This window comes from Solanum stenotomum, chromosome 1, assembly GCF_019186545.1.
Source record: "Solanum stenotomum isolate F172 chromosome 1, ASM1918654v1, whole genome shotgun sequence".
NCBI classification, from domain to species: Eukaryota; Viridiplantae; Streptophyta; class Magnoliopsida; order Solanales; family Solanaceae; genus Solanum; species Solanum stenotomum.
The window spans coordinates 87,670,965-87,684,980 of NC_064282.1; the positions used below are offsets into that span (position 1 = coordinate 87,670,965).

The following is a 14,016-nucleotide window of genomic DNA, read 5'->3' on the forward strand; positions in this document are numbered from 1 at the left end:
ATCCCTGCAACATTTTTCTAAAATTTTCCAACTCAACTCAACTTTCAATTTTTTTTCGAGGTGTTACAGAATATATAGCTAAAAAAGATCAAGTCAATTATTATGTTTAAAAGATAATTAACATGGGTGTGTATATAGGAAGAAAGCTAGCATTGGTACTTTATAGTTCAAACTTTTTTTGTATAGATGCTATTATAAACATATATCAAATATACTTAGGGAATTTTTGTTGTTAAACAGGTGATGTTGCACCTCTCTATAGCTTAGAAATCTATTTATCTCCTTTTTTATTTTATTCCTTCATTCTTTTCATTAATAAATATTTTTAATAATTTATAAATTAAATGATATTCATGACTATTACAACCTTTCATGTCATTATGGGTTTGCTATTCATAAAAGAAATCGGGCGAGAAATTTTTTCTAGTTGTGCGTTAAAAATTTTAGGCTAGGGTAAGGCCTGAACGAAATTTGAGCAAGAAGAGGTCTAGGGAAATCCAGGGGAAGTATTGGGTGAAGTGTCTAAGTTGAGTTCCTTGTTACTAAGATGTTAAGGAGTTCGTAGGACTTTCATAAATGAATTCGGGTGAACAGAACTATCGATATTGAAGTTGGCGTGAAGGAGTTGGTTTGCAATGTCAAGGTTTGAAGGTGTGTTGTGAAGTAGGTGAATTTGGGAGGATTTTCAAGGTTTTGTACTGTGAAAGCCGCTACAATGATTGACACACCATTACAATGGGTGGAATTAATTCCAACTATAGCGGGAGATCCATCTACAGTGCCACCACTATAGCAGGATTGGGTCATTATAGTAGGGTAAGGCGATCGCTAAAAATGCAGATTATTCCCCAATATGAGTCACCATTCAAGAATATTTTGGGGAAGTACAGAGGCGACCTACGATGGTTTTCACATGTTTTCTATCAAAATCATCCACAAAGGTAAGTAAATTACTCCCCTAGCTTGGTAATTCAATTATTAGGCCTTAGAATCCATGGTAGTGACATTAGGGGATGGTTTGGTTTGACTTAATAGTGGAAAAACCTTGATATGGGTGAAAATTGCATGAAGTTGGCCTAGAGTTTGAGATTAGAATATAATCTGGTACATTAAGGCCATTTTGGTACAATTTTGTGTTATATTGATTCTTTATAGACCAAGAACAAGCTATGCCTCATAACAAGGGAAGTCTTAGGTTCAATAGAGCTTCTAGGCTTGATTTAAGGTAGGTGATTGTTGAATCTTTTCTGTTCGAGTCAGATGTGCATGATTAACTGTTTCACTTGTAATACTTGTACAATATATTTTTAGGGAATAATCAATGGATGAAATTGAAAGATATCTTGTGTCAATCTCATGCAATGAAGTTACCCTATTTGCTTGTGTGCTACAAGTGTGATTGTATTCATAGTGCTTATGATTGTTTTATATGTGATTCTCGATTGGCTCGGGTACCTGATTAATGTTTCAAGTACACCTCATCTGATTCTAGGTGTAAACGATCGTTAACTAGTATAAAACCCAACGAAGAGTTGGGGTTGAACCCACAAGGAGTGGTATGTGTCTAAATTTAGTTATGAAGTTATAAAGGGGTTATAGGAATAGAATTTATCGAAAAACATGTAAACAAGTGACAACGAATGTCAGATGGGGTATTTAGATTGTCAATTATTAGCTACAACACAATCAAACACGAAGGAAATAACAATATAAAGATGAATTATTGGGATGTGATCAATTATAGGAAAATTTCACTATAGGGGTAATTGAAACTACTAATAAATAGCTAAATATCAGTGGGTAGGCTAGACTACAAGGGAGATAGTTTTCTCTCGAACAACTATCACGATTCAAGTGATTTCTTTCAAACATCAACAAGCTTACCAAATAAGAACAACCCATACCTTAATTCATTTACTCTCTCGAGCTAGATAGGTAGAATCGAGATTAGGATTTACTCTTTCGAGCTAAACCCATATCAACCTAATAACTACAATCATCAATTGAAAGCTTTGATTCTAAAACCTCTTTTTCAAGCAAGCCCAGAATTCTAAGTTTGAATTGCATTTGGAACTACAATTCTTAGTTGAAAACACAACTATCAATTAAACCCACTTCAATTAAGTATTTAAATCAATAATTAACAATACCCATAAGCTAATTCAGCCCATAATCACATGATCACACCCCAAGAATTGGGGTTTTAGTTGCACATCATAAAAATAGAGAAACGATTATCAAATACATTAGTCATGATCTAGGTAAAGGTTCCGAAGTCTTTACAATGGTCCAAATTGAAGAAATTCAGAAACCCACTTGCAAATCCTCAAAATTCAGCTTAAAAATCCTCAAATTCTACAATAAGAATTCAAAAACTAAGAGAAAACTCTAATTGTAAAACTTGGGGATCAGAACTCTCTGGGAACTCAAGGATCTCCTCAAAATTTTCTTTTAAATTCCAACTTATAGTTTCCCACTTTTTGGCCTGAAAGTCCATTTGGCAGAATAAGTCGGGCCTCGCCAAGTGATTCGATGATCCACCCTTTGCTCCCTTCCATCGCCACTTTGAATTGGTTATCAGCCTCCCAGGTTCTGTAACTTTGGGTGGTCCAAATTGTTGTCGCGGAGTGGATCGGCGATTCGCCGACAACCCATTTCTGTCGCCAACTTGGTTTTTCCCAAGGATGGCACGTTGGAACTTTGGGCGAACTAAAGAGCCACTTGGCGGTTCGCTGAGTTGTCTTGGTGATCACCAAGATCGCTTTTCTTCACTTCTTCAGCTTGTTAGCTCCTTTTTGTCCGGTCATGTCATTGCCTTGCTCCTTTGCCTTCATAGCTGCAAATCAACAAATTAACATCAATTTAGAGCATAAATTAGGCATTTGAGGACACTAATACTATCAAAATAAGGCCCTAAATGAGTCGAAATCTCACACTCATCAGTACCATGTCTAGTACATAATATCTTTTGATTGGCTCAGGTACCACGTCTAGTAGATAATATCTCATGGTTGGCTCGGATAATGTCATGCCCCAAGGATACCCCTTTGATGTGAACACGAGACCTAGGATCACGAGTGTAACACCCCAGAAAATTTTTTTGAACTAAGACTCGAACCGTTCATCGTAGTGAGTGAGATTTTACTGAGGAATTAAAATTTCTTAAGTGTTAAGGTCACTAGATGTAGCACCTTGAGTTCAAAAAAGAATTAAATTGGAATTTTGCAAGTTAAGCTAAGTATGAGTTTTGGGTCGACTTCAAATGACCATAATTCCTAGATCATGATGAATTAGGTGTGCTACCAGATACCGTAGCGAAGATCTTTAAATTATCTTTCCAACTCCGCTGAGTTTGCTAAGTTTCGAGGTCGGATGAGTGAGATATGACCTTTTGAAGATAGGCTAACCAGTTAAGGAAGGTTAGCCAATAATAAAGAAGGGTATTTTGGTCTTTTCCTTACCAAATCAGATTTAATTTGTTTTTAGTAAGGTCTTAGGGGTCTAATCCTATTAGGTTCAGTTTTATAATCCTAAAATACGCCTAGGGTCTTAGTTGAGAATTCAAGAAGAGAAAAGAGGAGAAAATAAAAATGATGAAAGCGTTCGTCGAGATTCTTGCATCTTGTTGCGGATTTTCGCCATGGGTTTAATCCCTAAGAGGTATGTAAGCTTCCATAGTGTTGGGTTCTTTCACCCACACGCCAATCATGATTTATTCAGCGTAATTTTGTTCTTGAAATTTAAAGATTAGAGTTCTTGATGAGTTCTGGATAACTGTTCTTGAAGTTTCATTAAGTTTTGAAGTAAGATTCTGCTTAGGTCAACTTTAAACGACCATATCTCTTAGAATATTAAGACTTACGTGAACCATAACCTATCCAATTAAAGGTAATTGAATCTACTTTCCAACCACACCAGTTTCACGTCAATCCAATATCTGAGTAAAAAGTTATGACTATTTTAGTAACCTATACAGTGCTGTTACGAATTAGCCGACGGGAAAATATTAAAAAGAGTCATTTTTGTCTTTTTACCTCCAAGAAACCATAAATGAAATTATTGACTAATAAAAGGCTCCAAACAATCAGATTTTCATCTTCACTAATGAAAATCATAATTCTTGGCCATAGAGATTTCAAGAAACTAATTCAAAAATCTCAAGAAAGGTTTTCTTGATTGTTTACCTTCAAGCTAGGGCTTCAAGGCTTCTAATCAAGTTCTTCTTCAAGATTCTTCAAAAATCTTGTTCTTCTAGGTATGTAAGGCTATCATAGTGTTGGACTAGTTCGTCCTCACACCCTACATCTACTTTCAGATCAGTAAAAGAGTAATCTAGGAAACTTTCCCTAGATTTGAGTATTCTTGAGATAAGTTGATTTTGAGTTCTTGAATTCACGTTTCTTTTAAAAGTTATATTCCTAATTATCGAATAGCTATATTGTTATTGAGATCCTTCATATCATGAATCATAACTCTTGAATTCATAATTCAAATTCAAGAGAGAGTTAAGAGTAGAGTTCAAGGAAGCCTTTGAGTTCAATTGTGAATCCTTTGAGATCAACTATCGATTTGAACTAAGTTTTGAGGAAGTAAGTCAGAGAATGAGAAGAGTCACATACATGAGTTTCATAATGTTATGTAGACCTACGAGTCAAGTCGTTCATGCCCATAAATTCCGCATGAACTCCAGAAGTTGAGTATCTTTGAGAGGAGTAGTATCTTCAAGTTCTAAGTCTTGAGTATTGAGTTCCTAATCCCCTTTGAGATTATATTTCTAAGCATGGGACTATTACATGTTACCCATAAAGTCTTTGAGTTGAATTGTTCATGCCCATAATTCCGCATGAATCCTATAAGTCGAGCAGTCTTGAGAAGAGAAGTATCTTTGAGTCTTTGAGTTGAGTCGTTCATGCTTATAATTCCGCACGAACCCTCTGAGTTGAGCATTCTTGAAATTAGTAATATCATTGAAGTTCTTGAGTTCCAAGTATTTGAGTTCTATCTATGGTTATTGAAAACCTTGCATTGAGTAGTTCATGTCCATAATTCGGTATGAACCATATTTTAAGAAGTCTTTTACAAACGTTTTAACTTTGTTTTAAGACTTAAGTTTTGAGTTCAGTAAAGAGTAAAGAGTAAAGTTTGAAGTCTTTTTCTTCAAAAGTATATGGGGACTAAGTATTCCCAAAGAGTTTATAAATGTTTTCACATTTAAATAAGAACGGAAACTGAGATTTCCAAAGGGCCTTCGGGCTAGTTTTCAGAAAAGAGTAATAGCTTTCTAAATGAAGCAAGCAGGGAAACTGAGATTTCCAAGATAGCCTTTGAGCTAAGTTTTTGAGCAATTATCTCAAATCAGCAGAAAGAAGTATGTTTTTAAAACATAAGAGCTAGTATATTTTTGGGAGTAGTATTGAGCACCGATATGGGGGAGAGTTTAGACAACTCACAGCCTCCATAAACCATGTAGCCACCATGGGTAGAAAAGGGTCATACTTTTTAGATGAACCTTTTTCGAAATAGACTAGTGGATCCATTAGGCAGTTCAGGTCCTATACCTTTGGCCGGGTATAGGATGCGCTGGCAGCGTGAGGTAGATCGCTGTATCATCACTATAGCTCTTATGTGATGGTTGTCGGTTAGAGAAACTCCCACAGAAGTTATTGTATTTTTATATACATCAGTTTATTGTATTTTTATATACATTTCAGAGTTATGTTGTATCCTTGCATACACACAGATTTGACAGCATGTTTTTAAACAGTTTGTTTCTTTATATTGCACTTGTTTTAAATTGCTTTATATTGAAATGAGTTCAGTCATATTTAGTTGAGTATTCAAAGTTGAGTATCCAGAGTTGAGTATCCAGAGTCGAATATCATATCTTTGAGTCGAATATCATATCCTTGAGTTGAGTATCTAATCTCTGAGTTGAGTATCTTATCCTTGAGTACTTCTGAGTTGAGTAAGTTTGAGTAGTTTGGAGTATTCCTTGAGTTGAGTAAGATTGAAAACAGGCAAGTATGTTTCCTTTTTATCAAGTTTCAAGCTTATGTTTATGTTTTAGAATTCCCCTTACATGCTCGTACATTCCACGTACTGAGCCATTTGGCCTGCATCTTTTCATGATGCAGACACAGGTATTCAGGATCATCAACAGGAGCTTCGTTGATACATCCGAGAGTTCGAGTTAGCTATGGTGAGCCTCATTGCTTCCGGAGGATTCCATTTACTTTCAGTTGTTAGGAGGTCGTGGGTATTGTCCAGACTTCCATCATTGTCATTTAGAGGCTTCATAGATAGACAGTAGAGTTTTAGAAGTCTTCATTTATTTTGTTAAATGTTTTAAAGACTAAAGTTGCCTTTTTATGGCGAGTTGTATATATTTTATTATACATAGTTTTCTTTGGACTTAAAGTTTGTATTTAAGTCTTATGAACTTTTATTTCAGTTTTTAAGCTTTGTATGCTTGAATCAGTTTTCCACTTGTAGTCAGCCAGGATGAGGGTTCGCTTGGGGACTAGCAATGGTCTTCAAGTGCCGGCCACGTCCAGGGTGTAGGCTCGGGTCGTGACAAACTTGGTATCAGAGCACAGAGTTCAAGTGTCCTAGGTGTCTATGAAGCCGTGTCAGTAGGTTCTCGTTTATGGTTGTGAGGGCCCCACTTCTATAAATGAGGGACTATAGACATTTAAGAAAAGTTTCCCTTCTTTCATACTCTTAATCGTGCAATAGAGCTATGTCATAGAGACTTATTCTAACTCGAGCATTTCTCAAAATCATTCGATTACCCACCATACTAGAGGTGGTTGAAAAGTAGAGTCAATACTTTGTTGACGAGTTATTCTTAGCAAGAGTTTTAAGGAAGTCATGAGACTCCAAAGGGGCTTAAGAGAAGTCCAAGAGTAAGTTAAGTGTTCAGTTTCAGAGTAATGCCCTCATATTCATATGAATCGTGCATTTGAGCTAAAACCGAGTTGTACTCTTTTCCTTAAGCCTTGTTTCAGTTGAGATCCTTATGAGACAATATGATTAGAGCTTGGGGAAAGATTTTCACCCGAAAAGGTAGCTTGAGTTATGAGATCATAAGCAGTAGTAGTGAAAGTGCCCACAGTTAGAGGAAAGTATGCAGAGGTTTAGTAATCCTAGAAAGGGAGATAGTGATGAGGCAAGCTATGTTATTATAGTCATGCACCCAGTAAGTTTTGATGAAGAGTTTTTCCTTATGGGTAGACTAAGAAGTGATGAGTTGTGAAAAGCTAAGGATAGGAGGTAAAGTAAGAGTTGCAAGTCAAGATGAGTTAGAGTATACCTTAACTAGAAAAGGGTTATGAGGATGTGTCATCGTGTTTGTAATGACCAAGTGTAAGTGGTGAATAGAAGAGCAAGAGTATTCACGAGGTGATAGCTCTAAGCTAGGCTTATGATCTTTAAGGGAAAGCTCGTAATATTCAAAGTGTTATAGAACTAATTAGGCATTGATGTATAGTGAATGAGTGAATAGTACTCAAGTTGTGAAGGGAAATGTGATAGTAAATTATAAGTATGAATACTAAGAGGTGAGGATTGGCTATTTGTCATAAGGTCATAGTGGACGAGTGCTTCTGAATTTGTATCTAGTATTGGTAAGTTAGTATAGTAAGCGAGCAATCATATTAATAGTCGGGTTTAGTCATAAACATTAAGCTTGAATTTGAGATGAGTGTCATGATCAAAAGAATGGCAACATGAGGGTGATGATGTTAGTCTTGAGATTTGATCTAGAAGACTTGTCATAGAGTAGGTGAGAAATTGAGATGTTTGCTGCAATGAATGTGAGTAATACAAGTGAGAGACCCTAACCTTTAGATAAGGGCAGTGAAGTGTGACTAAGTCACAAGAGTAAAAAGAGCAATAAGAGGTAGACCATTTAGAGATGGTGGAATATGTCCATAGCCTTCAAGTATTAGCTTTAGACCTAAGGGGGAGATGACAAGATGAGATATTGAGTCAAGTGTTTGAGATTAAGATGGTAATGAATTCAAATAGTTTGGGGATGTCTTTTTAGAGGTCCTTTCTGTAATGGAGTGATGTTAGAAAGAGGAGGTTGATGTTCTAATCGTGTTAGTAATGGTGTGATAATTCCATCTAAGATTATTAACAATGAGGAAGAAAAGGATTAGATTTTACTAAGAGAAATAGTTAAATGAGAGCCCTTAGTTGGATATGAAGGAGTTGGTTAGCAGGGGTCCATGGAGTTGTTAGAATACTAAGCTTGAATGTGGTGTTAAACAGTGATAGTCTTGGGGAGAGATTCCTTATAGAGGTATAAAACCCGAACTTAAAGATTTGAGTTAAGCTTGAATATAGTAAGAGCAGACTATTAGACTCAGACCTTAGTAAGAGTAACCCCATTTCATACTCAGTTCAGTCGTCATTCGAGGACGAATGATCCCAAGTGGGAGATATTGTAACACCCCAGAAATTTTTCATGAACTAAGACTCAAACCGTTCATCATAGTGAGTGAGATTTTACCGAGGAATTAAAATTTCTTAAGTGTTAAGGTCATTAGATGTAGCACCTTGAGTTCCAAAAAGAATTAAATTGGAATTTTGCAAGTTAAGCTAAGTATGAGTTTTGGGTTGACTTCAAATGACCATAATTCCTAGATCAGGATGAATTAGGTGTGCTACCAGATACCATAGCGAAGATCTTTAAATTATCTTTTCAACTCCGCTGAGTTTGCTAAGTTTCGAGGTCGGATGAGTGAGATATGACCTTTTGAAGATAGGCTGACCAGTTAAGGAAGGTTAGCCGAAAATAGAGAGGGGTATTTTGGTCTTTTCCTTACCAAATCAGATTTAATTCGTTTTTAGTAAGGTCTTCAGTGTCTAATCCTATTAGGTTCAGTTTTATAATCCTAAAATATGCCTAGGGTTTTAGTTGAGAATTCAAGAAGAGAAAAGAGGAGAAAATAAAAAGGATGAAAGCGTTCGTCGAGATTCTTGCATCTTGTTGCGGATTTTCGCCATGGGTTTAATCCCTAAGAGGTATGGAAGCTTCAATAGTGTTGGGTTTTTTCACCCACATGCCAATCATGATTTATTCAGCGTAATTTCGTTCTTGAAATTTATGGATTTAAGTTCTTGATGAGTTCTTGAAGTTTATTAAGTTTTGAAGTAAGATTCTGCTTAGGTCAACTTTAAACGACCATATCTCTTAGAATATTAAGAGTTACGTGAGCCATAACCTATCCAATTAAAGGTAATTGAATCTACTTTCCAACCCCACCAATTTCACGTCAATCCAATATCTGAGTAAAAAGTTATGACTATTTTAGTAACCTATACAGTGCTGTTACGAATTAGCCGACGGGAAAATATTGAAAATAATCGGTTTTTGTCTTTTTACCTCCAAGAAAACCATCAACGAATTTCTTGACTAATAAAAAGCTCAAAACAATCAGATTTTCATCTTCACTCATGAAAATCATAATTTTTGGCTATAGAGATTTTAAGAAACTAACTCGAGAATCTCAAGAAAGGTCTTCTTGATTGTTTACCTTCAAGCTAGGGTTTCAAGGCTTCTAATCAAGTTCTTCTTCAAGATTCTTAAAGATTCTTCAAGATTCTTCAATAATCTTGTTCTTCTAGGTATGTAAGGCTATCATAGTGTTGGACTAGTTCGTCCTCACACCCTACATCTACTTTCAGATCAGTAAAAGAGTAATCTAGGAAACTTTCCCTAGATTTGAGTATTCTTGAGATAAGTTGATTTTGAGTTCTTGAATTCACGTTTCTTTTAAAAGTTATATTCCTAATTATCGAATAGCTATATTGTTATTGAGATCCTTCATATCATGAATCATAACTCTTGAATTCATAATTCAAATTCAAGAGAGAGTTAAGAGTAGAGTTCAAGGAAGCCTTTGAGTTCAATTGTGAATCCTTTGAGATCAACTATCGATTTGAACTAAGTTTTGAGGAAGTAAGTCAGAGAATGAGAAGAGTCACATACATGAGTTTCATAATGTTATGTAGACCTACGAGTCAAGTCGTTCATGCCCATAAATTCCGCATGAACTCCAGAAGTTGAGTATCTTTGAGAGGAGTAGTATCTTCAAGTTCTAAGTCTTGAGTATTGAGTTCCTAATCCCCTTTGAGATTATATTTCTAAGCATGGGACTATTACATGTTACCCATAAAGTCTTTGAGTTGAATTGTTCATGCCCATAATTCCGCATGAATCCTATAAGTCGAGCAGTCTTGAGAAGAGAAGTATCTTTGAGTCTTTGAGTTGAGTCGTTCATGCTTATAATTCCGCACGAACCCTCTGAGTTGAGCATTCTTGAAATTAGTAATATCATTGAAGTTCTTGAGTTCCAAGTATTTGAGTTCTATCTATGGTTATTGAAAACCTTGCATTGAGTAGTTCATGTCCATAATTCGGTATGAACCATATTTTAAGAAGTCTTTTACAAACGTTTTAACTTTGTTTTAAGACTTAAGTTTTGAGTTCAGTAAAGAGTAAAGAGTAAAGTTTGAAGTCTTTTTCTTCAAAAGTATATGGGGACTAAGTATTCCCAAAGAGTTTATAAATGTTTTCACATTTAAATAAGAACGGAAACTGAGATTTCCAAAGGGCCTTCGGGCTAGTTTTCAGAAAAGAGTAATAGCTTTCTAAATGAAGCAAGCAGGGAAACTGAGATTTCCAAGATAGCCTTTGAGCTAAGTTTTTGAGCAATTATCTCAAATCAGCAGAAAGAAGTATGTTTTTAAAACATAAGAGCTAGTATATTTTTGGGAGTAGTATTGAGCACCGATATGGGGGAGAGTTTAGACAACTCACAGCCTCCATAAACCATGTAGCCACCATGGGTAGAAAAGGGTCATACTTTTTAGATGAACCTTTTTCGAAATAGACTAGTGGATCCATTAGGCAGTTCAGGTCCTATACCTTTGGCCGGGTATAGGATGCGCTGGCAGCGTGAGGTAGATCGCTGTATCATCACTATAGCTCTTATGTGATGGTTGTCGGTTAGAGAAACTCCCACAGAAGTTATTGTATTTTTATATACATCAGTTTATTGTATTTTTATATACATTTCAGAGTTATGTTGTATCCTTGCATACACACAGATTTCACAGCATGTTTTTAAACAGTTTGTTTCTTTATATTGCACTTGTTTTAAATTGCTTTATGTTGAAATGAGTTCAGTCATATTGAGTTGAGTATTCAAAGTTGAGTATCCAGAGTTGAGTATCCAGAGTCGAATATCATATCTTTGAGTCGAATATCATATCCTTGAGTTGAGTATCTAATCTCTGAGTTGAGTATCTTATCCTTGAGTACTTCTGAGTTGAGTAAGTTTGAGTAGTTTGGAGTATTCCTTGAGTTGAGTAAGATTGAAAACAGGCAAGTATGTTTCCTTTTTATCAAGTTTCAAGCTTATGTTTATGTTTTAGAATTCCTCTTACATGCTCGTACATTCCACGTACTGAGCCATTTGGCCTGCATCTTTTCATGATGCAGACACAGGTATTCAAGATCATCAACAGGAGCTTCGTTGATACATCCGAGAGTTCGAGTTAGCTATGGTGAGCCTCCTTGGTTTCGGAGGATTTCATTTACCTTTCAGTTATATCAATTGTTAAGATGTCGTGGGTCTTGTCCCGACTTCCATCTTTATCAGTTAGATGCTTCATAGATAGTCAGTATAGTTGAGAAGCCTGTATCATTTATTTTATTAAATGTTTTAAAGACTAAAGTTTCCTTTTTATGGCGAGTTGTATATATTTTATTATACAGAGTTTTCTTTGGACTTAAAATTTGTATTTAAGTTTTATGAACTTTTATTTCAGTTTTTAAGCTTTGTATGCTTGAATCAGTTTTCCGTTTGTAGTCAGCCAGGATGAGGGTTCACTTGGGGACCAACAATGGTCTTCAAGTGCCAGCCACGTCCAGGGTGTAGGCTCGGGTCGTGACAACGAGTGACCCCAAGCTAACCCTGAGCTGGCATATCAAAAGCATACTTAAACAACTAAACAAAAGATACTATGTGGAAGCTTAAAACATGAGAAAAACTGAATGATGGGGAATACCCAAAATAGATCAGAATATATAAATACTGAATAAGAGTTAATGATACTGGACTACAACTCAAAATACATGTAACACCTCAGAACTTATCAAGCCAGAACACCAGAAAAATGGGAGAACCACGACAGGGTCACGGATCGTGAACGGAAGAATGATCCATCCACCTATCCATGGATTTACTCCTAGCCCAGAAATGGTGGACCATGGGACCCTTCACGGGCCGTGGACCACCACACGTGCCATAGGGAGCCTCGTGAAAGCCAGGAAGAACTCACCAGGCTCAGACATAAGACCAAGGAGCCCTTCACAGGCCGTGGTCTTGATGACGGATTGTGGTGGCTTCCGTGAAGACAAGCCAGTAGGCCCCTAGCCTAAGTGAATGACCACGGTGACCTTGACGGTCCGTGATCCTTCACACGATCCCTGAAGTGGACCGTAGAGGGAAGGGTCAAGAACCAGTAATCTCTGGCCCAAGGACCATGACCCATATGATGGACCGTGGTCCTTGTGATGGTCTGTCGTTGCGTCCGTGGTCAAACCCCATCAAATTTTAAGTGGGGTCATTTTGGTCTTTTCCCTATGCGTTGGACACCTAAACTACGCCGTTTAACCCCTAAACTACATAGTTTTGCTCAGTTTGAGCCTAGTATCTTAGTCAGAACTTACCATAAGCAATTAATTCACCAAAAAATAATCAGACTTAGAGCAAAAAGGGAAAATTAGGTGATAGCTTTCTCAAGAACACGCATCAAGGTTTCTCCAGTTTCAGCCCCGAAATCGAGAGATTTCTCCGTGAATATAATCAGCAGGTATGTGGTATTTCACTAGTGGGTTCCTTTCATCCATTAGGTCCCTAGATTTCAGTTAGAATCTTGATTCCCTAAATATTGCTTAGACCTAGGATTTCTAGAACTTTAGATAATTGTTGTGATTTAGCTGTTAAAGTATTCCAAATCAGATTATCATGTTTTCGTAACAATGTTGTTTAGTTCCTTGCATGAAACTCAGAACCCAGTTGTGTAGATTTGTTTAGTTCATGAATTACACTAGCTAGTAAAGATGAACATATATACATGTCTTAGTTTTTAAATGTTTCATTATCACTACTTAATGTTGCATTTTTAGTTAACATGTCAGAATATTGAGCTATCCAGTGTATTTCAGTTATGTTGTATTGTATACATTTCCAGTTGGGAGTAGGCTTAACACCAAGTTGGACTAGGGTCAATCACCCTCATAGTCCTAGAACTATGTGCCCCTAGGTTTATAACTGCCCTATGTGGGTATCATATTTAGTGATCACATCAGTCATGCCTTTATACCCCTGCCAAGGTATATTAGGTCCTCTCGATGGGGCGTATACATCGGACTCCACATTTAGCTCACGTGATTTTATGTCGGCTATTAGTAGCTCTCAGATTCTAGTGTATTGACTAGGTTACCAATTACATTTTCAGTATTCAGTTTCATCATGTTATGTATTTGGTCATTGTATTCGGTTTAGTTCATATTCAGTATATCTCACTATCTTTATCACGTTTAGATTATATCATTGCTCAGTATGCTTTGTTCAGTTATATGTTTGTTCAGCTTTATCTTATCATGCATGCTCAGCACCTTTCAAGTACTGACGCATACTCTGCGCTATATCGTTTCGTGATATAACTTCAGGTCCTCAGCATTCAGATCATGTGTAGATCAGTTCCTGATCCATATTCAACATTATCAGTGGTGAGTCCTCATTTTTTGAGAAAGATAGACATGTTTCTTTATTATTTAGTCTTTCCTTTCAGTTTCAGTTTTGCTACGTTTAGCTAGGGGCATGTCCCAACATCTCTAGTCAGTTAGAGGCTTTTATTCAGACATAGTATTAGATTCAACTTTAGATTTGAGTTTGATCTTTCAGTTGTTATTGAACTCATAGTGTTTTACATATT

The 14,016-nt window shown here is 36.4% G+C and overlaps 1 pseudogene; it reads left to right on the top strand.

Annotated features, from left to right (window-relative positions):
• The window catches only part of LOC125858254 (uncharacterized), a 34,513-nt pseudogene that overhangs the window by 5,197 nt on the left and 15,300 nt on the right, over nt 1-14,016 (top strand).